This window comes from Pelodiscus sinensis, chromosome 8 (genome assembly GCF_052426305.1).
Source record: "Pelodiscus sinensis isolate ZL-2025 chromosome 8, ASM5242630v1, whole genome shotgun sequence".
NCBI lineage: Eukaryota > Metazoa > Chordata > Testudines > Trionychidae > Pelodiscus > Pelodiscus sinensis.
In genome coordinates this window covers 6,973,674-7,001,327 of record NC_143059.1, presented here as the reverse complement: position 1 = coordinate 7,001,327, position 27,654 = coordinate 6,973,674, and the positions used below count along the sequence as shown (strand labels likewise).

Below are 27,654 nucleotides of genomic sequence, written 5' to 3'. Positions count from 1 at the left end.
ATGCCCTTTCTACCCATAGTACATGTACTGGGGGCTCTGATCCCCTCAGGAATCAATTTATCTGTTTCTGAATAGATATTTCTGTATATAGCATCCAGTCAGCCTGCCTGTAGAGAATTTAGTGTTTTGAGTGATCACAGAGGGAAAAAATGAATAAATTATGTTTTCCTTGTTCTCCTGAAGTGGGTGGCTACACTAAGGTAAATTTTAACTGCTCATTAGCACATGCCATGTTTCTCCTATAGTGTTGATGGAATGAGGGAAGAAAGAAAGCCCTGCAAATCTGCTGATATCTGCGGATGTGGATATCCATGGCTCTTCTTTGCAGATATGGATGCAGATACAAATTTTGAATTAAACACCCGGCAAATCTGCAGATATCTGCTTTATATCTGTGAGTATCCACATCTGCAGATGTAGATGAGAATATCCACAGCTCATTTTTGCAGAAACAGATGCGAATACAAATTTCGTATCTGTGCAGGGCTTTAAAGAAGAACCTCTTCTGATCTGTCAAAAAAAGTTAACTTTAGCAATGAATTGATAGTTGATCAACAGCCCTGTCCTGATGGGAGATGAAATTCTCTTAGTGTTGTTTAAACACAGAGGTTTCAAAATTCTTGAAAAAGAAAGCATATCTTTAGGCAGAGGAAACTCTGGGGAAAAGATGTGACTCAGAGATACCCAAGAATTGTAGCACTTTAGAAAGTTCTCAAATCAAGAAGACAGAACTAGCTCCGGAAGGAGCCCACAATCAGATAGTCCTCTTGTTTCCATCAAATCAGGGACTGGATCACCGTGGATGATATTTTTACTCTGCTGTGCATCTCTTATTAAGAGCAGCTGAAGGCCTGCAAGGAATCCCTGAAGATCTATTTCACTAGGAAGGTAGTGAAGCACTGGAATGGGTAACCTAGGGAAGTAGTGGAGTCTCCATCCATAGTGGTGTTTAATTCTCGGCTTGATAAAGCCCTGGCTGGGTTGATTTAGTTGGGATTGGTCCTGCCTAGGGCAGGGGGCTGGAATTGATGACCTTCTGAGGTCTTTTCCAGCTCTATGGTTCTATGATTCTATGCACATATAACATGAAGACCAAGGAGCTGCAGACACAGATGAACTCATTCCATGACACTTCTGAGATCAGTGCCTGAATCTTATGAAACTTTTCTTGCGCCAGGAAGACTCTGGCTCTGCTTATGACAATCCCACCTTCGAGGTGGACAATCCACTCAGAGAGAATCACACGGCTGTGTAGGTTTATGGAAGTTGTCTCCCTAGTGATGGAGCATCTGATGGGGAAATTATCTAAGGAACGGATAGCTGAGCTTTATGGGCCATGACTGGAATATAAACTTCTGCCGGATTCACTGAAGGAAGAAGGTCTCCTGCAGGGACAGTGAAAGATGAGAGTGCTATGGAATACTGTTGCTGCTGTGGCGCTTTTACTGCTGCCATGGGGCGCCACTGTCAGCTCCTCTAGCAGACCGTGCAGCATGTTAATTCAGCAGACCTCAATGCTATTCACAAGAAAAACCACAGGCTCAGTTCAGTAGCAAAGGTGCCCGACCAGGTTTATTTGTCGACAACGTAGTATTAGAGTCCCACAGGGACTACAGGTACACTAGTACACGTATGCCTGGGACAAGATACCTGCTCAGTCAGCACACGAGGATGCTATCTCCTCAGCGAGTACAAATTGCCCTTCTATGATGTCACTTTTTATACACGGATACAAACCAGTTAAGTAATACACACCAGAAGTTATACCTGTCATACATGCTAGCTTGAGCAAAACAATCCTATCCATTATCCTGTCATCCCACCCTTAATAGGAGAAAGATCGTCAGGGTGATCCATTTTGCGGTTCAACCCCTCAGAAATGTGCCGCTGAACTGCTATTTTTTTAGGCAAGAGGGCTGACCATTGCACTCTGTGAGGCAAAAAAACAAAAACAAAAAATGTGGACTGAAGGGGCACGGCCAAAACCCAAAGCCAGGTCTGAACTGCTGCTGGTATCTGCAGGAAGAAAGGCACAACAGAAACTGCTTTCAGGAAGAGACCAGCATCTAGAATGCATAGTAATAGAGAGGTAACAATGTTAGTCTGATCTTGCTAAAACAAAAGGGAAAAACTATGTAGCACTTTAAAGACTAACAAGATGCTTTAATAGGTGATTAGCTTTCGTGGGCCAGACCCACTTCCTCAGATCATATTCGGGATCAGATCATATTTACTCTGGTGACACCTGGACCGAACCATGTCAGTTATATGATCAAGAACATATATTCCTGTTCATCCAGAAATATAATTTATGCCATCGTGCGCCAACAGTGTCTTTCTGCTATGTATATTGGCCAGACTTCTCAGACACTTCGCCAAAGAATTAATGACCACAAATCAGACAGACATCAGACATCTTCACAAGGAAAAACCAGTTGCTTTTCATTTCAACCTACCTGGACATAGTCTTAACGACCTTACTACATGCATCTTACTTCAAAGAGACTTTAACACCAGATTACAGAGGGAAACTTCAGAACTTTCTTTCATGCTTAAATTTGACACTTTACGAATGGGCCTTAACAAAGATGCTAATTACCTTAACCATTACAAAGATAGCTTCCCCACTTATCACCCCTGATTAGCCATTAATTGACTCAAATAGCTGTTCCCTCCCCCCTCCCTCACCCCACCTTCTTTATTAAATCTGATTTGTCAGTTTAATAATGTGTTCACTTTTTTCACTGTATTCCTTTGGTATATATGGTCATGCCAATTCTCTTCCAGAATATGATCTGAGGAAGTGGGTCTGGCCCACGAAAGCTCATCACCTATTAAACCATCTTGTTTAGTGTTTAAAGTGCTACATAGTTTTTCCTTTTGTTTTATCTAGAATGCATGTTTGAGATCAATTACCATCTAAACCAGTCCCTAAGAATCACAGTGTTTTTAACTAGTCATCCGATGCATTCAGCACATTACATGGAGGCACATCTTCAGAAAGCATTTCCTAGCACATACTATACCTCTGGACTGGACTCAGACAACTTACGTACTGGCATCTCCTGATACTGAGGCAGCAATGCTCAATGGGAAAAAAAAAAAAGAGTGATTTTAAACAAGACTGGCGTAACTTCAACAATGCCAGCATAAATCAACTGAACAACAAATTCTGTTGTTCATACTTCATTTATTAATAGACTTTAAACCTATCACTCTTTGAAACAGCATCCATTTCCTCCGCAGTGGTCACCTCTCCAAACTTCATACTCCCAAACGTTCTGATAATACCTTGGACAGGACACAGGTTGATTTTTAAATCTTAAAATTAAATATAAAAAGGGGAGGTCCCTAATCCCGGACAATTAACTGAACTTTGCCAAGATCAGCAGATGGAGCGGTTAAGTTTGGTACTCTATTCCTCTTTTCCAGCACTGCTAAGCTGTCTCAGCAGCTGCATTCTTCAGAGCCAGCGAAAGCCAAGGGCACAGGCAGTGCAGTGGAGTGGGCTCAGAGAGACTGAGAAAGTCAGCTGTGCATTAAATTCTGGTGAAAGCGAGGTTTACATAAGGTGTAGGTGAAGGTTTACTGATGTTGTGAGGTGGGGGTGGAGAGCGCACTTGTGATCCTCATACATGTCTTAGGGTCTTTTGGCATTAAAGATGCCACTTCAAGCAAAAGATTAATTTAAATTCCTCCACACAAGAGTCTTGGCTGAAACAGTTCCAGTTCCTTAAGTGCATTTACCATGCTCCCTCCACCCAACCCCACCCACATAATCGTAGGGCTGGAAGAGACCTCAGGAGGCCATCGAGGCCAACCTCCTGCCCAAAGCAGGACCAACCCCAAGTAAATCATCCCAGCCAGGGCTTAAAAACCTCTAGATATGGAGATTCTTAAAGTATTAAACTGATAGTTCCACATTAAAACATACGTATCACCGTTATCAAAGGTTGCCAACTTTGGATGAATGCATTCCTGAAGGTTTCATTCCATAACCATCTTTACTTAAAAATTAATCTTTAATTCCTGGAAACTCCAGTATAATCCTAGAGGGCAGGCAACCCTATTTTTTTATCTGGTCCAGAAATACACTGTTTCTGGAGTAGCCAGTGGCAAACCATTTACAGCAACACCAAACGTTTATACTAGGACTTGTGTGTAGTTGCAGTAAAGCATGTTTTAGGTAGGAAGAATGTTGCCAAGCCATAGGAGTTGTTAATTCTTCTCCCATCAAAGTGCCATGAGATATTTAACAATCACAAATTGTCGGAATACATTATTAAACAATCTATAAGGCCACAGATGATAATAGGGTTATAAGTAATAGCCAACATGTATTTATCATAAACAAATCATGCCAAACCATCCAAATTTCCTTCTTTGACATTACTGCCTTGGAAAGGAGGATCTGTAGATTTACTAAACCTTCATTTTCATAAATTTGTCACACAGTTCCACATGACATTCTCATAAGCAAACTAGGGAAATGTGGTGTAGATTAAATATGCGATGAGTGCAAAACTGGATCAAAGACTTTAGTTAAGGAGCTGAATGGTTTGCTATCAAAATTGGGAGGGAGGGATGTAGCTAATGGAGTTCCACAGGGGTCTGTCCTGAGTCCAGTACCATTCAATATTTTCATTGATGATTACTTGAATAATGGAATAGTAAATATGCTTACAAAGTCTGCAACTGACACCAAACTGGGAGGGATCGCAAGCACTTTAATGAAAAAGATTAGAATTCAGAACAATGCAGACATATTGGAGAACGGATCCGAAATCAGTAAGATGACATTCAGTAAAGACGAGTGCAAAGTACTGCACTTAGGAAGGAACAATCAAACTGGCAACTACAAAACAGAATAACTGGCTAGATGACAGTACTGCAGAAAAAGATTTGAGAGTTATAGTGGATTACACATTAATATAAGCCAACCAAGTGATGCAGTGGAGAAAAAGTGTGTGGTGTGCTAACAGGAGCATCACATGAAAGACATCAGAAGTATGTGTCTCACACTATTCGGCACTGCTGAGACTGCAGCTGGAGTACTATGTCCAAACCTGGGACCCACACTTTAGGGATTCGGGAAGAAGTAGAGTAATTGGAGAGAGTCAAGAGAAGGTCATGAAAAATGACAAAAGGTTTATTAAATCTGACCTCTGTGCAAGTCAAGTCTTGAAAAAAAGACAACTGTGTGTGGGGGAGGGGGGGAACACTAGATAACGGTCTTTAAATATGTTAAAGGGCTGTTATAAAGAGGGGACAGTGACCAGTTATTCTCCATATCAGCTGTAATTATGACAAGAAGTAATGAGCTTAATCTGCAGGAAGGGAGATCTTAGATATTAGGAAACTTTTGTCTAAGAATAGTTAATCTCCAGAATAGGATTCCAAGGGAGCTCATAGAATCCAGTTATTGTCTAATCTATTATTTAAAACCTCCAAATACGTATCGGGATGGTCTGGGTTTACTTGAGCCTACTAAGCACAGGGGGCTTGACCAGGGGACCAGCAGAGGTCCCTTTTAGTACTGAATTTCTATGATTCTGCAAGTGGCTCAGACCTCAGCTGCACCTCATATGAAAAAGAACACTGCCAGACATATCAGGCACACTAAAACCAGTTGGGGCCAATGTTTCAACAAATTCTTAGGGAGCATTCCTCCTACAGAATCACTAAAACCACTTCTGCAGCATCTCTGTCTCCCTTGAAAATTTCTCATCCATACATTAATCTAGCCCAACAGTGCTTAGTGTGCTGAATCTGACGGTATCACAGCCCAAAGCATGACCATGGGCCGTTCATTTTATGCGGTAAACAAAGATATGGATCTGATCTATAATGGCCATTCCTAGCTTCCTATAATGTGAATATTTACATGCATGCTGTTCCTTTCAGGATGACATCATAGAAGACAGTTTCCTCATTCTTGGGGAAGACCTTAAGAGTGACATTTTAAAATCTGTTCTGACATACTCTTCCACTGCCTGGCACGCAGTACATGGGGGCATCTGGCTCTCCGATAAGAGAAAATTTGATTATGTTACTCATCTCAGTCTAGGGGGTGAACAGACCATTCACCAAGACTGCTGTGTTACATCTGTCATTCATACCCTTACGTCAAAGGGGAGTCAAGGACATTTGCTGAAAGAATGCTACATCAGAGATCAGATGCTTCAGGTACTTCATTATGCAATTCTAACCAGTACCAATAAACTACATTTCATGGATTGCCTTGGTGAAGAGACAATACAGGCAATGCACAGGTAAATTCCTGCATGCTTCCTCTCCTGACTTTTGTGTTTTTCTTAATACGTATCTCCTGTTTTCATTTTTAAATAAATAACTGGATAGTACTCCTAAAACAATATATTAACTGTGTCATGGTGTACAATATATAAATTAATATCAAAGTTGAGGATATGAATGGAACCAGACTTTGCTGGATGGCACTACAATGGTGCCCATTCAGAAGCGTCTCTTTTCACTCAAAAGGGGTAGAAATTAAGTTCTTTTAGAAAATTAAATAAAGGATAAGTTCTGCAGAAGTTGATGGAGCCATAAGAACCTTGCTAGGATAATATCTAGGCAATGCTGGCTGAAATTTACAGCTTGCACATTTTGTTTCGATAAAAACACATTTGTTTTTCAGTTATGCAAGAACAACAACAACATCATCATCATCATCAAAAGCATGGCCGAGACGCATGGAATTTGCCTTTTAGTAGGGATGGAATTCTTCTGTCAGAGTTATAAAACCTTGGAAACTGGTGTTTACAGTGGAAAAGTTAGCACAACCTTAACTCTGCCTCAGTCGCTGGGAAGCAATTTAATGTATTAAACAATTAACCCTGTCAAAATATATTAATAGCCCTGAGCAAATATTCACCTTTCTGTAATGTTTAGATTACAGTAATTGCCCTCTTCTTGGAAACTCTGCATTAAAAAACATACAACATTCCCATCCTTTCAAGTAAAGAAATAAATAGCTAATAAAATTCTGGGAACTAAGAGGGGTTGAGTAGCTAAAGGCTCACAAGTAAAGAGTTTTCAGCATTAGCTGGTCACCAGAAGCAGTTTGAGAGAAGGAACTGCAGGTCTCCATATTGAGATTACCCTATCAATAATCCAGATTATAGAAAAAAGTAACGTATGATGGAACAGTATGACTACATCCAAAGTTCCCCTCCCTGAGTTCAGATTTTTGTTTCTCCTAGCGTTACCCATCTAGGGATCTAATCTGTATCCAGGCTTGCTTTTCAAAAGGGCAGAGTCAAAAAATTCTTTTTGGGTTCTTGGAAACAGAACCCTTGGTCCTTTTGTGGGGTGCTTACAAGTGCTTTTTGGCATCTTTTTGCCTGGACATTTACTGCTGCTCATTGGATAAACCTTTCACTAATCCGTTACAATTCACATTTCATGGAGCAATAGCAACAGAAAGCAATAATTAGTTCTTCTTTAAATGGGGAGATGCAGTTCTGGGAATCTGATAGGAGGGGCACACAAGAGCCTCATGGAATGGTTGATGAGATGGGTTTTAAAGAAACTAGTGTTTCACTGGGGAAACTTTTGCTTCCTCCATGTTTTATTGAAGACCAGCTTTTCAATCACATAGAGCTCTTCTTCAGCTCTGGGGGGAAAATAAGCTGTGTGTGGTTCAAAAGCTTGTCTCTGACAAACAGAAGTGGGCAATAAAAGATATTACCTCACTTACCTCAGGTCTCTGACACCCTGGATGCATCCTACAAAGCAGCGTTATTTCAGAACAACAGCCATTATTCCAAAATAATGTGAGTGTCTACACAATAATTCCTTTATTTTGAAATAACAGATGGCTTATTCTGACCTCATTCCACAAGGAATAATGCCTATTCTAAAATAGCTATTCTGAAATAGCTGTAGTGTGGACACTCCATGGCTGCTATTTCGAAACAGCTCCTCCTCATGGCCATTCAAACTAATTACTCCTCAGCAACTCCTGGGGCTCTAAATCGAGGTAGCACATCTACATTAGGTAGGCCTGCCTTGGACTAATTTTGAGGCTTCCCTGTAGTGTAGATGTGCTATTTCAAAATAAGCTATTTCTGAGTATTTCTTCCAGAATATCTTATTTAAAAATAAGCGTGCAGTGTAGACATACCCCGAGACAAAGAAAGCTACAACTACACGGCACATAACCAATTTATCTAAGATCACCAGCCAAGTTCCATTCTGAGATTTCAGAAAACAAACACTTCTCTCTCAGATGTCACTTCGGTGTGGATCTCAATCAACTTTCTGACACAAAAGGTTCTAAAATTGATGTGATACACAATACGGAATCCTGAACCAAATAATGAATGTAGGTTTTTTTGTTACTGGGGGAGAATGACAGTTAAAGCATATCACCATTAGAAATTTTCCCAGTGTATTTTTTTTAGAAAAATCAGAAGAAATTACAAACATCTGGATTCATCCCTTTAAAACAAACAAACAAACAAACAAACAAACAAACAAACAAACAAACAAACAAACAAACAAACAAACAAACAAAAAACCCCACCTCTTTGCAAGAAGAAAGAAAATATGCTAAAAAGACCTAAACTTTTAGACTCCCAAGAGGCTTTTCAGTGTCTAAGGGTAATTTAGAGAACTGTCCAAAAATCAGTAGCTCAAACGTAACCCCATTAATCTCTAGAACCAGAGGAATTGGTTTAACCTGAAACAGTGGTTATTTCAAGAGTAAATTAGAAGAACAGATCATAACTGAAATGTACTGGCAATATTTTTTTGCCACTCAAAATGTAAGACCTATTGATGTCATCACTGCTTCCATGTACTTTAGCAGACTTCTCTGAAGAGCAATCAGGAACTCTCACTAGTGAGGATTCTAAGTAGTTGAGCCTGGATCAGTCCATGACAACAGTGATTTAAAGTGAGAAAGTCACAGAAGGAATACCCTGACCCGATATGAACTAGAAAATCTGTCAAGAGAAAGTATTTCAGAGGGTTCAAAAAAGAGCTACAGGTTGACCCTCTCTAGTCCGGCTCCCTCAGGGCCTGACCGGTGCCAAACCAGAGAATTTGCCAGCCCACATGTTGTGTTCTTTCCTCTGAGGCAACTGATTTTGGCCACTCTGAGAAGACAGGATTTTGGGCTAGATGGCTTGACCCAGTATGGCCGTTCTTATGTTCTGTAAATTTACCTCGTGCATGTCTGTTCACTGTACCTGCTACTGAAGAACACTGGAGGCTGGAGTCCACTGAAGAATCTTCATGCTGACAAAAGTTAGCAGTAATCCTGTAACAGTGAGGGCTGCACTCTTAGCAATTAGGCCCAGAGCCCAGATGGAGCGAAGCCTGTTAGCTCCAAGAATAGCCATGGATTGAGGGTTTTGGAGAATATCACCATTACAGCCTATTTCAATCAAAGAGTACGTTTCTGAGTTGACAAAAAGGAAAAAGACTACACATACCAGAAGACCCTTCTGCAACCTGTTGACACAAAAGATGTAGCTATCCAATTGCGGCTAGCAGTATGCACAAATCACCTTTCTGCATATACATATGTACCGTATTTTTCTTGGTTTGCAAGTGCCTCTTTCAAATTCAATGAAACACCAGCAAGGCACTTGATTGAAAACAAGAGAAAGACAAACACAAAACCACCTCTTCTGCTTGTTTCTTCACATCTCAAATTGTGCCAACAACCAAGCTGCTGAACAGGCTTGTTAAAGGAGCTGTTGGGATAACTGGGTAACATTAAAATGGCTTCCTATAAATACATCGTAATTGGGCCAGACTGATGCCAGACACAATGTACAGGTCCTTTTATAAATAACAAACAGAAGGTTACACTCAAGTTTTGAAGAAAGCTTTAAAAATCCTTAAGAGCACTCATGCCTTAGAAGCTGGGAAAAGAACATGCTCTCTTACTGACTGGTGCTTGAGAATGTGCATCTCTTATTAAAGTAGGAAAGTGGGGGTAGGAAGGGTTAGCTTCTAAGAACCTTTGTTGTTCACTACACTCATGTCCCTGGAAACAAATTAACATCTCCATTGATTTCCTGGGCTTGACTATGACAAGATCATTTCCAGTGGAGAGAACCATACAGCTACTGCATTACAAAAAGGGTGCAGCAGCATGCTTGCGAGGCAGAGAGAAGTCGGTAACGGAGAATAAGACTACATGAATGATGGTAGGCTCATTCTTCTATGAGAATGCTTTATAATTTTCTCCTAATATTTCTCATATTCCCTTTCCATCTCGAACATAGCTCTGAATACTCCCCCTCTCCCTCACTTATCTCTGGGAATTGCTTTTTTCTTTCTCACCTCTGTTTCTGCAGCATTTCTTTCACTATCCACGTCTTTAATTTTTCTAGATCCTAACACTATCCACCCTACTGTACTACCGGGGGGCCAAGTTACAACACAGCAGAGCCCTGCCATGTTGTTGAAGCTGGCATGACTGAAGACGACCAAAGCACGTTTCATCTGCGTTACTACACCATATTGCAGGCCTAGTGTCGTGGCATGATTCAGTTGTGATGACTACACAGGTCTGCTGTTTTTACAAAAGTAATCCCCGTTTAAACTCTTCTAGGGTATTGTGGTGGTGTAAACCAGATCCCTCCAAACTAGGAATTTATTTCATCCTGTAGGCAATGTGCCATGGAGATATTTTTGCTGAAATTGCCCAGAATTGCTAGTAGGAGTTCAGTTCCACCAGCAGTAGCAACAATAGAATCATGGATGTAGGGCCTTCAGATAGCTGCCAGGTTGCATGTCATCTCTCCCTGCTCATGACACAGCTATACAAGATGGTGATTACATGCCAACTTAATCCTGATGGCACCTCCCCTACACTAATGCTACTGCTGACAGCAACGGTGGGAAATTTTAGTAGCAGTATCCCAGATTAGCTAGGACTTTTGAAAGCCTGGAGCTATTTACAACTTGTTTTGTTGTCCTGAGATAAATATCAAAAGCTTTCTATCCTCTTTTGTAGCTCATTAGTATCTCAAATCAATTTGCTTCATTAACTGCTCACAGTGCAACAAGAACAAAAGTAGTTGAACATATAAATGAATTTCCCTTAACCCACTGCCCTGTATTTCTAAGAGCTCTATTTTAATTTGAAAAAAGATTTGCTGATGTGACAACACGCTGCTCTTCAGCAATATTCAGTCCAAGCACCATTCAATACAAGAAGTCAATAGTTTTTTTCCCCTACAGGTTGAACCTCTCTAGTCCGACATTCTCTGGTCCAGCAACATCCATGATTCAGCATGATTTTAGTGAGCCAGATGTCCACTTATAATGGGTGTGGCCAACTTTCCCGTGGTCCCATAAAGTTTGTTTACAGCCACAAGTCCTGGCTCTCAGTGTTGTGTGCTGTTATTTAGCTCTAAATTATCAATAAATGTCTTCTAAGGACCCAGTAAGCCAGAGCTCCTCAACTTTGGAAGCCCAGGGGGCTACAATGATACTCACAGCACATGCTGAGGGCTACAACTTAAGTCTGGTTGCATATACATGCAAATATATATGCAAATAGCTTCTTTCACACTGATGGGCATGAATATAAAGATTAAGACAACACTACATAACACGCAGGCCCCATTTAAGTCAGTTCTGCTGATATTAATAAAATGCAATATTTACCTGATACCCACCCATATGACAGCACTTTTAATGAGCAATGACAGTTCAGGAATTTAACTACTAAAACACATATAAACAGAAGACCATTATATTGACTACTTTTTTGTTTTGGTACCCACCCGCAGGCCATTTTTTGAGCCCTGTGCAAATTCAAACCACACCGCGGGCCACAAACAGGCAGCGGGTTGCATGCGGCTCACATGTTGAGTAGCCTGCAGAAAGCAGTGGGGGAGTGTTGGTGATGCTGCTAGACAATATTGATCTCCTGTGGTTTGGCAAATTCTCTGGTTCAGCACCAGTCAGATCCTGAGGGAGCTGGAATATAGAGGTTCGACCTATACTGAATTTATTTTTTCTTACTAAGTTGAGAGTAATGAACTTTTAAAAGTCTACTGTCTGTGCAACACATCAAAAATCCTCACACTTTGACAGAGCATTAACTTCACCAAGAGGCACTTTGCTTTCACGCATAGACATCAAAACTGGATATCCAGACAAGGAACCAGTTTTATGCTTTTCCTGACAACATCTTGCATGTTGTTTTGGCACCACAAACAATTTTCATACATAAAACTGGTATCCTCTTATACTGAGCAACACATACTAACAGCTGTTTAAACAAAATTGATGAATGGACAAAAGTCTTATGAGTATCCTGACTCATTTGTCCGGAGTGATTACAGTATAAAGAGAAGCATTTGGTCTTCAAGTTAGTATGCAATTAGCCAATTTATACAGCTAGCCAACATGCAATTAATTAGTGCAACAAGGACCATGTCATTCTTATGAACCCGAGTTAATAATGTAGTTAAGTAATATGCTCTGAAGTTTACTGTATTTAATCTGCCACTGAAATCACAAATCACAGTTCTGCTACCAATAACAGTCTGATGGAGAAACAATGTCTGTTCATACAGTGAATTGCAACAGACACTAGGCAAAGAGAAAGGGTTTGGTATAGTGATATGAACCGGTTAACTGGCACCTGGGAGCAGCCCCTCACCCGGGGCCCAGCAGGAGCTGGGAGCCCACATGGGCCAGGGAGGAGCCCCACGCTGGCCCGTGGAGGCGGCAACCTTGTGGGCTAGAAGCTGCTCCAGCTGGGCTCGAGCAGTCTCTCACCTGGTATCCTGTTTAATCGGTTAACCAGTTAAACCTAACATTTAACTGGTTAACTGATTAAATGGGATTTTACATCCCTAGTTTAGAAGAATAATTAGAACCTTTGAGACACACAGTGAGAATTCAGTTTTATTAAGAGCTGCAAAAATTAACCTCTCAAAAACGGAAGTTATTAAAAATAGCTTTAATACTGAAATGGATTTCTGCTGTAAAGGCCTTACTCTGTAGTACATTTTTCTTGCTCTGCCTAATGCAGTTACCTAAGTCAACTATTTGTAAAGTGTAAACAACAATAGTATTCAGGTGCTAATATGTTAGTAAAATCATAAATTCACACTGATTAGATCTTATCTAGAAAGTTTATGAATAAAGCTTTTTGTAATACTCTCAACAACTAAAGTCTGCCTACTCCAGCTTCAAGTGTGCCTGCATGCGATATACATCTATGCATTTACAATCCCTGTACCATCTCAATAGTTCTCACAATGAAGATGGTCTCAAATTACTTATGAAAGCTTTTCAGATACACACACTACAGATGCCATCACACTGCTGAAAACCACAAGCGCACAAAAGAGCTTTAACAAAACCAAACTGCTGCCAAAACTTGGGAACAGCTTGAGATCTGAAACTTTCTCACACAGGGCGGGCCTCACAGACTAGAATGGGGCCTTTCAGAAAAAGAAAAAAAAAATCAGCAGCAATATTCCATGTTCAAGAGATTGCTCTTAAACAATCTTCACGGCTGAACTCTTATTTTCTACTTACACCATAGCAATAAAAGATATTAAAAAGAAACCACTTAATGCAAAGGAAGAGAGGATGAGTGACCTGTTTTCAAAAGCATGTTCTGAGCTCTTATACATCCCTTTTCAAGGCCCCCGGTGAGTGAATAATCAGACTCAAAAGTGTTCAGATCACGCAGGGTTTTATTAAATTGAGTTTTACCATACAACTTAGTAAAATAAATCCTTAATAGGCAAAGAAAGAACCGGAGGGGTTTAGAGCAACATACTGTATCAAACAAGAGCTTTGAAAGCAAACCACAAACATTGTTAACAATCTTTACGATACACTACTACTTAAATGGAAAGGCAAGATATTTTCCACAGCATTTTTAATTATACCAAGAAACAGCTTTCAGTCCTGTGCCATGGCAAACCATTTGTTTTTCAAATGAAATGGTGCACAAGATGATTTGAAAACCAAACAATGAGAAAGAAGTTGCATGGCATGGTACATTCGGTTGATGTTTTTAGCACAGAATTTCGAGCTCAAAGTAGCAAATACCAAGGAAAAGAAAAAACAGAGAAGAAACCCTGAAAAGTCCAAGTGTGAGGTTGATAAAAGTGTACCCTCCCAGAATATGACTTGTTACCATTTTTTGTACATATTCTGTCCTAAGTATAGCAATATTTTCCATGCGTGTGCATCCACAACTCCTATTCAGGTCAAAGACTAGAGACCTTAAATAGGAGTTTATATTATTGTTGAAGGTGCTTTAAGAATGCTTTCAAAGAGCACACAATGCTAGGGTCCTTGTAAACATTCCTACTGAGAAAATGAAAAGTCAGCTGTAACTTGATATCCAGAGGTAAGTGAACAACCTGCTACAAGCTCTTTTCTTCTCTGTCGGGTTAAAGAAAAAGCTTTACTTTGAACAGGGCAAAGTCAAAGTTTCTCTCATTAGTGTTACGTACGGGTAGCCATCACTTGACTCTATATTCTCAACTAAACACAGCACAGTGGGGCCTGAAGCCTTGGTTCCTTTATAGAAAGTTTCAGGGAAAAGTCTAAACAAATTCCTTCGACTAAAGGAAGGAAGGATAATGCAGGCAGCATTAAAGTCAGAACAACAAAAAGCTCCCTTTGAAAATGAACTGGCTAACACTCACTTCACCTGTGCCTGTCGCCAGAAAATCCTTGACTGTTTTTGTGTTCGCCTTTTTTTGGGGGGGGGGGGGGGTGCGTCTACACAAAGTGGACTAATTAGAACTGCAGTGAGAGAGTAAATGAGAGGAGAAGAATTACAACACCTCTAAAAACCAAAAACATGGTGCTCACAAAAGGAACAGATGTGTCAGCAGGTTAAGCAATTCAAAAGATCATTATTGAGGCTTGATTTTTCCGTGGATTTCATGCTCAGTTGATTTAAAAAATATATTAACGACTTCAAACACTGAGATGACTATAAGGAGTCTGTGTAATTGTAACAGTTGAAGAAAGGCAGGTAAGATCCACCATTATATTCTGGTACTCCCATGATGTTCAGGAATAAGAAACATCAGTTACAAACTGTACCACATGGTTGATTTGAAAGTGGGGATCATATTTTTGACAAACTCTAAGGAAGGTAACAGAGACATCCTACTATTAGAAAACCTGTATTTTCAAGTAATCTCTTTATAACCATCCTATCTGATAACTCTGTCCTTCCAAGACAGAGCAGTTGTGTAACCAAAAGTCCCATCATAAGGGGGAGAAACGGGCAAATAACCTACAGTTTGGCGCAACTCCCAGGTTTCATGAATCCTACATAAAACTTTTGATTTCTTTTGTACTGGAAGAAGTAGGAACTGGAAACCAAAGAAGGGGCCTGAGGTCAGATGCAAAACCTTTGTATTCCAGTCTGGCACTACATGTCTGCTAAACAAAGATTAAACCAAAATGCAGCACATGATTATGAACTCCCAGGAAGAAGCAGGAGTAAAGCAAAGAGATGAGGGCTCAGAGAGTCTTCAGCATGGAGTCTCACTGTGGCACCCACCCAGCTAGCTAGCAAATACTGTGATCAATACAATGAAAGGTGTGTTATTCTGCCACCCAACCACCACCATGGAGCAAACTGTAAACATACTCTGGAGCAGTTAGTCTCAAGGTATGGGGGTATGACCTGCCAAAGGGATGGAGATGCTCAAAAGCAGCATGGGAGGGGGGAGGGGGGAGAAAGGAATCACCACGCTCCAGCAGAAACAGACCTGCCTAAAGCAAATGATAAGGATACCAGAGGAAAAGTGAAATAGCTAGGGAAGGAAAACCATTTTCTAAATTAGCCTTTCTTTTCTAAATATCACTCCTTCAGGGCAGAAAGCCTGACTCCAATGGCTTCCGGGGTGGGGAACCTCAGGACAGGGGGCTGCATGAGGCCCCCTGGCTTGCCTGGATCCAGTCCCTGAGGCAATGGGGTCCTCCCCAGCACTGGGGAGCCCACACTGGTGCTTCAGCTCCATTACTGCACCAGTGTGGGACTGGAGCACACAAAATCTACTAGGCTGCCCCCCTCCCCAGGGCTCTGGTGTGTGAAGGGAATGTGGGGAGTGTCTCTCTCCTTCTCAGGTGGGGCCCACAGTGAGGAGTTGGGGTTTTTTTTCCTTCTCACTTGTGTGCGGCCCCCGATTGATTTTTCTGTGGGTCAGTGGCCCTCAACACAAAAAAGATTCCCCACCCCTGCCTACATGGGGATTCTCAAGTTCTCATTTACAAGTCAAGTGCCCTTGGTTTACTGTAGCTTAATCCTTCTTCACAGCAAACTAAGGCCATTTTACTTCTGAATGAAATCATCCACACAGGAGTTTAATGCACTTTAACTTAGGTGAATTAACCTTACAGCTTTAGCTGATTCATCTTAACTTTCCCAAGTGCCCCCCTATAGACAAGATTTTAATCGGTCTACGGAAGGGAGGGAGATCAACAGACATCTGTCTGAATTTCTTATGCACCGTCACAGAAACACACAGAGAAAGGAGTCCTTTACACCATTTTTCCAGATTCTTAAATCCTTTATTAAAACCTAGAAATGACAAATTTCCTGCATTCATGTGGAATTCTTATAATTTCAATAAGCTTCTTAGGGACCTTTCAAGACCCATGCTGACAAAAGAGGCTTGAGTTTTCGTCCTGTGGCAATCAAATACCAAAGGTAACTCTTGATAATTTCTACAGATTGTTAAAGGAGGAATGAGGTTATTTTAGCGAGGGTGCTGTCTTGTTGACATGTCTCCAGAAACAGGGAAATTAATAGAAAGTGCTAGGCACCATATGCCAAGAGTGAACACCTGTTGTTTTCATCAGCACAGTGCCTAGAACTGGACTGTGTGGTTGCCCATAGAAGCAAATATGTTGGTCAATGGAGATGCTTTTTTATAAAAATCTGTAACTTATCTGAGTCAAACCTGCAATGAAGTCTACGCACCCCATTTACTGTAAAGTGAACTTTGCCTATCGAATGGCCTGTTTCCCTGTTACTATGTATTAGCCTTCCTTCAGGTTGCTTTTAATGCCAGCAACTCACCAATGAAATATAGATGCATTTGGGTTAGAACAGTCTTATTCATGATGTCTTGAAGCAACATGCTGGATTTCTTTTACCATTCTGATAAATGAACAATGTCATGAAAGCTTCATAATATGATGCTGAGAAATCCCCAGAGGCTGATGTTGGAATAATCAAATCACCAAATCTTGTTTCAAAATTCATCTTTAGAATAAGTTTCCCTCATCAAAATCTCAGCTTGACAGGATGCTTGTTATTAGTTCTTTCGGGAGGCCGTCCTCTTGCCTTTGGGTCAGTAACATCATCAGTTTTTGTTAAGTGACTTTATTAAATCAAAAGAGGCAGTCAGTCCTACCAGGGCTCCCACAAAATCACAGTCCCCTCACCCCCCACACCCACACTATCTCCTCCTCAGAGAAAACCAGATAACCATCCATTTTGAAGTTACAAGCCTGTAAGAATGACCAGAACATAACTACAAATGTTCTTTATTAGGGTGCATGAACAAGCCAGCAAGAAGGTGGTCGAGAAAAACCTATGGGAAAATGCCTTGCTTTGGACCACCACGGGCAAACTGAAACATGAGCCAGAAGATCAATTGTTTTCTTGAGTCAGATCCTTCAGTCACCAAGTCAGGTTGGTATTCATATACCAAAACAGAGGCACAGCATGTTCTGTAAGCAACTTTTCAGCAGATATCTATTCCCAGCAAAGGCTGAGCCCATGCTGTCTTACAGTCTTTGCTATTGTGGACCACTGATATCCATGCAGTCTGGTGCAGAAATTCCACTCTCGATACTTGTAGTATTTAATAAAAGTTCCCTGGGTCATATCTGCACTCAAAGTTCTTTATTCCCACTAAGGATGTGAAAGGGTAACTAGTTAACTGATAAGCATCACCCCTTTCCAGGCGATGCTTACTGGTAATTGGTTAACTGGTGCCAGTAGCAGCCCCCTATTCGTTGAGCTCTGTAGGAAGGGGGCTGCTCCACCTTAGCCGGACCCACGGCGCCATGGGTTGGAGCTAGCAGCCTTATGAACTGGAGGCTGCTCCAAGTCAGCAGAGTCAGAGCAGCTTCCTGGCCATGGGATCCTGCTTAATTGGTTAACCAGTTAAATGTAATGTTTAACCAGTTAACTGATTAAACAGGATTTTACATCCCTAATTCCCACACCCCACCTGAATGCAATGCTTGAAATAATTAAGAATGAATATCAGGGATTTTCTTTAAGAAAAAATATTCAGAATCAGTATCCCTCATCTGTACAGTGGATTATTTTCCACAGCCAGATGAAGAGGCGGACAAAAACAAAGCCCCATAGCCAAACACCATAAAACTTTATAGCTCAAGACTCATCCTAAAAACAGCCATAGGGTTTTAAAAGTCAGTGCCTTCCGGAGGCTCTACAACTTTGCCATCGCTAGTTTACCTTTCAGATCTGCTGTCTCCTTAGGAAAGTGCTCTTTTGCTGAATCTACTTTTAATGACTATTTTCCTGAAATCTGCCATGGTTTTCAGGAGAGACAACAGATGTGAATTTACTCAATTATGAGACCGTACCTGTTGTATCCGATTGCATTTTTGCCATACTTGTTTCCAACATTTGCAGAGACACAAGCACCAGCTGTGCAGAATTCTACAGTGCAGCATTTGATCGTCTGCCGAATCTGATCGTCTACTGTTTCTCCTGATAGTCTGCTATCTTCATTGTTTGTGCTCGCAACAAAACCAAAGTGCTCTGTGAGGGGGGGGGGTACACTCCCCACACCAGTCCTGCCTAGGATGACAAGGGCTACATCTAAACTACACCCCTCTGTTGGAATGTAAATTAGACGTATCAAAAGTGCAAATGAAGCTGGGATTTAAATATCCCGCGCTTTGTTTGCATAATGGTAGCTGCCGCTTTTTTTCAAAAAATGGGGCTTTTCGAAAAAAACCCAGCAGTTTAGATGGGGCATTTTCAACAGAAATGTCCAGTTTTTAAAGATCCTGTACTCCTAAAAAAATGGATCTTTCGAAATGGGGCATTTCTGTTGAAAATGCCCTGTCTAAACTGCCTTCCCTCCCACCCCCCGAAAAGCCCCGGTGTAGTTTAGACATAGTCAAGATGTCCTGAGTAAATGAGCTATGCCGTGTGCGCTTGCAGTCGCTACCAAAGAGCTCTATCTAGTGCAGAGGTTCTCAAACTTTGTTTTGTTGACTGACCCCTTTTCAAAGGCAATATTAATCATGGAACCCCAACTAAGGAGGAGATTGACAAAAGCGTAAGTGTGCTTCCTAAAGCATTACTAACGGTACATGTCTCAAGACAAAGAGAAGACTGCTTACAGAAATTGGTGTGATGGGTTGGCCTGCTTCTGAATGCACTCTTATCTATCCTTGGTGTGATGGTTGACAAGCAAACTCATAAATCATTCTCCACTTCCAGTCAGTACCTGAACTTTGTCGTCATAGTGGTCATGGTAGAAACGGATGTTTCACATACATATGTTGCTGAAAAAGGTAGCAACACTGTTACTTCTTCTGTAACTAAACCAGCTACTGTGCAGCAACAGTTGGAAAAAACTTGCAAGGTGTCTGTGCCTGAAACTCAATTTTCAATGTGAAGTCCTATTCCTCCCTGTATAGATTTGTAAATAATGAAGTGCTCAGTCAAAGCAACAATCTTGCCTGTCACACAATCATCATGCTCTTCATGTGCAGAAATCCTATCAGTAGCGGACACATCTGTGAGGTTCCACCTTTCAGCCTTGTTTTCCAAATCTGTACTCTTCTGAAATGCTCCATTCTTGTCACTCACTTCAAGCATGGCTGAAACAATCTCTTGGGTGGACAGGCTCAGCACATTCTACAGGTTACATATGACTGCTAGGTATGTAAGTGAGTGATCCATGTCACGTCAGAGAAGTTGGAAGCAATCGCGGGATTATGCACAGAAAGAAAACCTAGCACCATGTTGCAAAGAGCTTCTGAGCTTTGCAAGGATATGTCCAATGTATTTTCACATGAAACACTAACTCGTCATGCGCACCCATTCCATTTCACTGCTTTGCAAAAAGGTGTGAATTCAAAGGAAGGACTTGACCTAACAGTCACAACGGTCACAGTTGCACTGAGCAAGTCATGTAATTGGGGTTCCACTTCCTTTGTTACAAGAGCCTGGAGCTGCAGCGTTGCTCCTGTGGGCATTCTGCTCCAAGAAGAAAAAATTTAAATTCTGCACCAAAAATTGTAAAATTCTGCAAACTGTCAATATGGAGGCTCCAGCGTGTCAGCAGGAAGCACAGACCACTGACTGCACAGAGATCATTCTGCACCCCCAGCTCTCCAGACAGACTGGGTGATAAATTTGCATCTGACCCTGACATAGCACAAGGACCAGGATGGTCCCAGAAACATTTGGGGGACCTGCACCTGTGCACCAACACCACAAGATATAGGCAGACAGGCTCAGCCCAGAAGGATCCAAGTATAGAGATCCAGGTGTGAGGTGATCGGATTCTGTGTGGGGCGATTTGGGTATGGGAAGCTTAGTGCGTGGAGGTCTGGGTGCAAAGGAGATCTTGATGAACAGGGGCTCTTTGTGGGGGATGTTCTGGGTGTACATACAATGGAACTCTGTAAGGGAGCCCAGGTGAAACTGGATGGGGCTCAGCAGGTTGGGTAAGGGGGTGGAGGGTTCAGAAGAGGCGGTCCAGGTGCTGGCTTTGTGAGGTGCAGGTCAGATTACTAGCTTGGTGGAGTTCAGTGGAGTAGGTGTCTGGGTGCAGGGGGGTAGTCAGGGTAGTTCAGACGCAGGTGGGGTGGGATTTGTTAGGGTGGGGGTTCAAGTGCAGTGAGCTGTCTGCATTACTTGGGGCTCGGCGGGGAGCACCAGACAATGAGGTTTATCAATGCGTGGCTTCAGGGGAGCCAGTGGGGAGTGCTGGGCACAAAGAAATCTGCAGGGGACATGTATTCTGTGCATGCACAGATTCCCCCAGGTGAAATAATTTATAGTGTGTTACAATTATCTGAGGGCTTATGGCTCATTCTCGCTACAATGCCATTCCTATGGTCTGTCAGAACAGCAGCACCATCGGTGCAAAAAGCAACCCATTTCTCCCAATTCAGCTTTTACGAAATAATCAAATAATTCAAACTTGTTCTATTTTGGGACCTCTCGACAGAGAAAATGTTACAAAATGTCCCCCGCACAAACATAATGAATCAAAACTAATAACTGTGCCGTATTACCAATGTCCATCAACTCATCAAACTCAGCTGCCCCACACAGAATCCGATCATCTCACACCTGTTCACACACAAGTGGCCTTTTTGTGAGTTGCTGTTTTATATTATCTGAAAGCTCTTCAATTTGTCTTATTAAAAATGATACAGCCTTAAATTTCTTTGCCACATCTTCGCTTACCATCACTTCACTCATTTCTACAGCAGCTGGAACAATCAGTTCTTCTCCAAGATATGAGGTTTTTTTACTCTTTGCGGGTTGAACATAGGGTTTGTCACCTGAGTTTTCCATTGATTGTATTGTTCTTCCTTTCACTGAAAAACTTCTTGTGATTTATCTTTTTATTCTAGGTGCCTTGCTCTGAAGTGTCATTTCAACTGTGAAGGTTTCATTGCTTTGTTTGATCAGATTTGTAAGCATACAAAGCATTGTGGTCATCCATTACTAAAATCCATAAAACCAAAATAAATATAACTTTGTCAAACAGTTTGTTCTTCGTTTGTTTCTCACTAGTTGACTCAGCATCAGCCATAGCTTCAGCACAACCAGTAGTCCTAATCTGAGGACTTCTTTAAAAGAGTATCTATTTTCAATGTAATTTGCTCAGACACTGCAAAAATACATATTCTACTTCCACTTGCCAAAGGCTTCTCAGTCATCAAAAAAGGGACGTTTCTTCTGATTTGCTGTTGCAAAGCAGTGAGAATTTTTTTTAAATGTTCATACTTATGTAATGTATTACAGCTGTTTGTTTCTACTGGATTCAGGGGAACATGTCTTTGTGTACACTCTTCATATATAAACAGGACTGCACAAAAGTACTACATGATTTGCATCACTGATTTCTCCTCCTAATGGAGACAACATGGCCAGGCCCTGAATACTGACTAACCACTGTGCGGCATGGTTTTGCAGCAGAGGTGGTATGGTTGCAGGACATAACTGTATCTTTACAGGAATATTAAAAAGAAAGCACGTGGGATAGTGAACGCAAAGCTGATTAGAAAAACAAATGAAAATTTAACTCAGGACCAGCCAACAGAAAGGGTGTAGGACTAGAAAATCTCACAGCCATACAGGAAGACTGTTAGAAGCACATAAGTTACATATTGCCTTTGGCTTACTTGATGGGTTGATGTAAGATCTTAATTTACCATCATTTCACTTATACCCATGTGAAGTTGTAAGCCTCTATAAACAACCCCCCAACGTGAAGGAGCGCACACACAGATAATCTATGAGCAGGAGTTCCCTTTTTTCCCCCTCTCATGTTCAGAGAGAGACACACACACACACACACACACACACACACACACACACACACGATTTCCTCTCTCTTTCAGGAACACACACACACACACACACACACGATTTCCTCTCTCTTTCAGGAACTGTTTAAAGCTACCAAAGTAATTTGCCTTCACTTACTACCATACCAAACATACACATTCCAATTCTCTAAAACACCTGAGGTGATCTAGAGAAAAACCACCTTACTCCACTAGAAAAGAGCACCATCGCAATCCTGGGACAAAAATCATCGCCTAAATCAAACACAAAAATTTGTATTTATTGGCCCAAATTTTGAAACACTGTTGTTTATAGTTAGGCACCTAAAAAAGGCAGCCTGGTTTTCACATATGTGATGCACCAACAGCTTTTAAAGAAGTCAAAGAGATTTAACATGGTGATTGCTTCCAAAAACCTAGCTGTCTAAATTTGGATTTGCATGCCTAACTTTAACTACCCTATTTTGAAAATGTTGATAATTGGTTTTCCCAATACAGAAAACAGAAATGGAAAAACACTGTGTTGAAACTAACACACATAAAATAATCATAGAATCATAGTACTGGAAGGTATTTCAAGAAGTCATCTAGTCCTGTCCTCTGCCATGCATAATCCCCTATAATGTAATATAAGAATATTTAGTAACATATACTGGGTACAATAAACAAAAGAACAGTCACCAGAATCTTCTTCATAGCTAATAACATTGTCCAAAATTCTTATTTAAAGAATACAAAACAGTTCATTTTAGACTAAGCAAATGAAAAAGTCATACCAAATCTGAGTTTATATATGAGCAGTTAGTTCTTCAAATCTCAACAAATAATTTGGAACTGGATATTGCATTTCCTGGGCCCCACAAAACCTGTTGCAGTCATGAATCAGACCATTATTCTATAAACATACATCTTACCAGGCTTTCAAAAACCACAATGGCAAAGTTCATACTGTGGTTTTGTAGAGTATTTCCAATGAACTTAATTTCCACATACAGGAAGACATGTGAAAAGAGATGTTGGCTGAAGGCATAATCTTGATTTACCTTTTCATCCAGTCCATTTAATTGCTTTAATATATAAACTTTTTCCTCATTCATAATTTGGTCTGCCCCTTCTCAAAACATACTTTTTCACTTAAAAAAATTCACAATATTCTTTCTTTCTATGGGAACCTAAAACTCTGAACATAGAATTATACTAATAGTTAAAATCAAGTATAGGAACAACAGTCATTTAAGATCCTTTCCCTGACACTCCAGAAGCAGTTTATTCCAGGTAATATAACAGAAAAATGCACCACGGAAAAGCAGTACAAGTAGTTTACATACACACTGCTGGCTATTTGTTGTTAGATGTCAAGAAGAAAGGGACAGAGAATAGAAAGACAAATATAGATCCCATATATAATTTTGCCATTTTTGTGGTAAAAGCCTAAGAGATTTTCCCTTGAGAGTCACATGCCAAAAGTCAACCTGATCTTTCTCTGAAGACAAACTTGCTCTATGAAATCTAAGGGCTTGTCTACACCTGCAGTTTGGACAAAAGAAGTGTGACTAGTAGTGAGCACAAAGCAACTCCTCTGGGTGGGTGCTGTGGGTGCAAATCAAAAGGTCCCTCTTTAAACACAACTACATGATTGAACTAGGAACCTTTTATTTGCACCTCACAGGGGAGTTACAGAACACCAAATTGGAGTGCCCTGCTATTCATGCCCTTGTAGTTCAAATCGTAGGGCATTGTGGACACAGCCTTAGTTAAAAGGCCTGTCAGACATCAGGTGCTGCACAATTCAAACTATACATGATTACCAGGTATTTTTAAAAACCTAATAGGATGCAATCAACAAATTACATCACCTCAATAGAAGCCTGGACAGATATAAACAGACAAAGTTATATGGGCAATGTTAATTTCTATAAACCGATAATCATGAACCACGAAAGAGAGGCACCTCTGCTGTTTGTAATAATCTGCTCATTGTTTTGAGATAAGTATCTGATATGTATCTAACGTGCAAAGCAGCACAGCTGTTTCTCAACAGATTGATTCAGTGAGCTCAATTTTGATTATTTTGGGCTACAAACTCTGCTGGTTGTCTTGATAAAATGAAAGGATATCATCAATTATCACCACACAGATTCTGAGCTACAACGGTTATTTCCTGTTTCAAGTATAGGGAAATATAATGATGTGACAATGTGGCAAATTAAGGCTTTTTTAATAATCACTATGTCAAAGTTACAACCGCTTTGCAAGAAGTACACTAGATTGAAACATTCTGCAGACCAATGTTTCAGGTAAGTGCTTCTTTTAGTATCATAAACGTCTATTATCATTTTGTGCTGATAGCTCAGGAAGGTGGGGGTTAATTTTACCCCACTCGGCAGAATGTTAACTGGGTGGGCTCCACTCTAGCTAGATGTGAAATGGTATGTTTCTCCTCTAAATGATAATTAAACCCCTTATTCCCAGAATATGTGGTAAGCAAGCAGAAGGGGAAAAACTGAGTGAGATGACAACCTTTCCTGGACATACCAGTGCAAGGAGGGTTAGGAGTAGAAATAGGAAGAGAGAGAAAAACCATGGGACAGGATGTTACTTCTTTTAAAAGTACTTTAATGATCCATCAGTCCAGATGAGGGGATAGTCAGGCAAGAGGAGGCAGCTAGCCCCTACTCTGTGGGGGATGAAAAACAAAAATGAGATAGAGCTTCTCTGAGGGCATGCCTTCACTGCAGTTAGCTCCAGGGACCGGCACTTGCATTAGCCTGGGTGTGCATAGCCACACTACCAAGCCAGACTTGAGTCACCCTGCTGTTGCACACTTCCATGTGTGTTTCACTAGAACTTGGGATCTATCCCACAGTTCTCTCTGCTGTAGTACGCTCTATGATTTTCCCCAGTGAACTTTCCTTGGCACCAAGAGGGAATTGTGGGACGGCACAAGAGGACTACTGGCACTAGAACAATTTAGACTGCATCCTCTCCGCAAACTGGGCAGCAGTTACCAACCTGAGTCCAAGTGGAATCTGCGCTCTAACCCACGCTTTCAACAGTGCTCATTTGCTTGGGTAGAAGGTACACCTAACTCAGGTGAGAGGGTTGTGTGTGTGGATAGGGGAAGACTAAGAATAAGGGCAATACTGGGGTAAGTGCCTGGGCTAATTCAGCAGTGAAATTATATCCTAAATCATCTCTGAGAATGGGGAAAATTCCAGGGGTCTGAGGCACTGCAGGCTCTTTACAGAAGGAGAGTGAACATAAATGTCAGCAGGGCAACCTCCAAAGCCATGCTAGGGCCTCCAGATTAACAAGTGCAGGAAAGTCATTGGAGTGAGGGTCCAGATGGGTGGAAGAGTGATCCAGGAAGATGTATAGTGCATTCAGTTCCTGTGCTTGCACTCCCTCCTGGACTAAATTCAATGAGAAAATATTCCCTTGTTCTGTGATCCAGGTAGATCTCACCAAGCTAAGCATGGTGCCAAGAAACACCTAGGTTTTCAAGTGGAGTTGGCAATTCAGTACGGATCACTCTGCCTTTTGCATCAGAATTCAGTCAAAAATCTAGCCTGGTGTTATTCAAGGTTGTGGGCATTTTACTGTATTTGCTGTCTTTCAAATAAAGCACAAAACCAAGGTCCTGGCCACCTGTGGGCATTAAAATTTGACATCCCTTTTCATGAGAGGAGAGGTGTTAATCCTCATGCCTGGGCCAAATTCAAATGCAAGTAACTACCCTCCTAAATTCCCCCTGCAGCTCTAACAATATATGGTATTCTTCACTTCCTGCCCTAAAATGTTGTGTAATCTAACTGCACAGTTAGACAGCTGTTGTGTTCCGCTCCACTGGTGGCCGCCTTTCAATGGGGGGATGAAGTGATCCGTGGCTGTCTCACTGGGGTGTAGTGAAGCTTAATTGTTTGTAAAGCTATTGGATGAAAGGCACTACAGACATCGTATTTTTATTAATCCTAATGTTTTTTAAAAGCAGTGTGATCATACTGTGTCGAAAGTTGCAAGACTGAGATTATCGAAACTCTAAAGTCATAAGCTATTGTCTTAGTCCTGCTGTTCTACCATAAACGTGTTTTATTTGCACGTTAATCCACTTGCATGCCCCTTTGATGCAGGAACCCTATTATTAGAGCCCTGGGAATTTTCTCTTTTTACTTTTTAGGAAGTTTGTTTTCCCATATGAGGCTCATCGTAAGAGGCGCTGAGGTCCTGCCACTCAGGTGGGAGCCAGGGGAAAGAGGAGGGTATTGCAGAATGAGTCAGACCTACACTCACCCTGCAGAGGCAGCTCCTTTTCTGCAGGGCTGGGCCACAGTTCCCTGCTCCGGGCGTTGCGGCACCTGGGTTGCACTGCCACTCACGTTTGGCCTGCCCAGTCTCCTGGTCTGAGTGAGCATTTGATGAAAACATGCAACTCTAGCTATTCTCTTAACTGCTGATGGTGCCATATACAGTACTCTTATAATGCCTTACAATCATAGTGAAATCTCCATTTCCCAACATATGCTAACCTGGCTTCTCTAGCCTCTCTCTAGATGACATCACAAAGTCAGATCAAAAGCACAAAAGGTTGAAACATTTACCGACAGAATTTTGTTTTGAATTTTATTGTGATTTAAAATTGAGGGTGCGGGGTGATACATGGGTACATTTAAACAAATGACCCTTAGGCTTTTCAATTAGGCCAACAGTTCAAATTTGCATAATAAACAGCAAGCAAGGATAACACCATGATTGCCAGATCATATATTTGCTACAAAGAGCAGAGTTTTCACTGGAGAAGGTAGGTAATGTAATTCCTCTCCCCCCCCTTTTCTTACAAGAAAAACAGAAATATGTTTGCTTTTCATAAGAATTGTTCAGATAAAAATATATTTCAAGTTACAAATATGTAGGAAGTAGAGAATGCCTTGGAATAACACCTTCTTTAGCTTTAATCACAAATAATTGCCTCTTTTTGTACTAATGAGCTGCGCAAAATGGAATGTAATTTAGACATTCATTCAGGGTAATAGCTTTGTGAGCTAATATTACTGCAGAGATCTATTCTCAATTTCCTAGAGTACAATA

At 41.1% G+C, this 27,654-nt stretch overlaps 1 protein-coding gene across 5 annotated transcripts in view; it reads right to left on the bottom strand.

Annotated features, from left to right (window-relative positions):
* KAT6B (lysine acetyltransferase 6B) overlaps positions 1–27,654 on the bottom strand; it is a 164,796-nt gene that overhangs the window by 18,480 nt on the left and 118,662 nt on the right. The window lies entirely within an intron of this gene.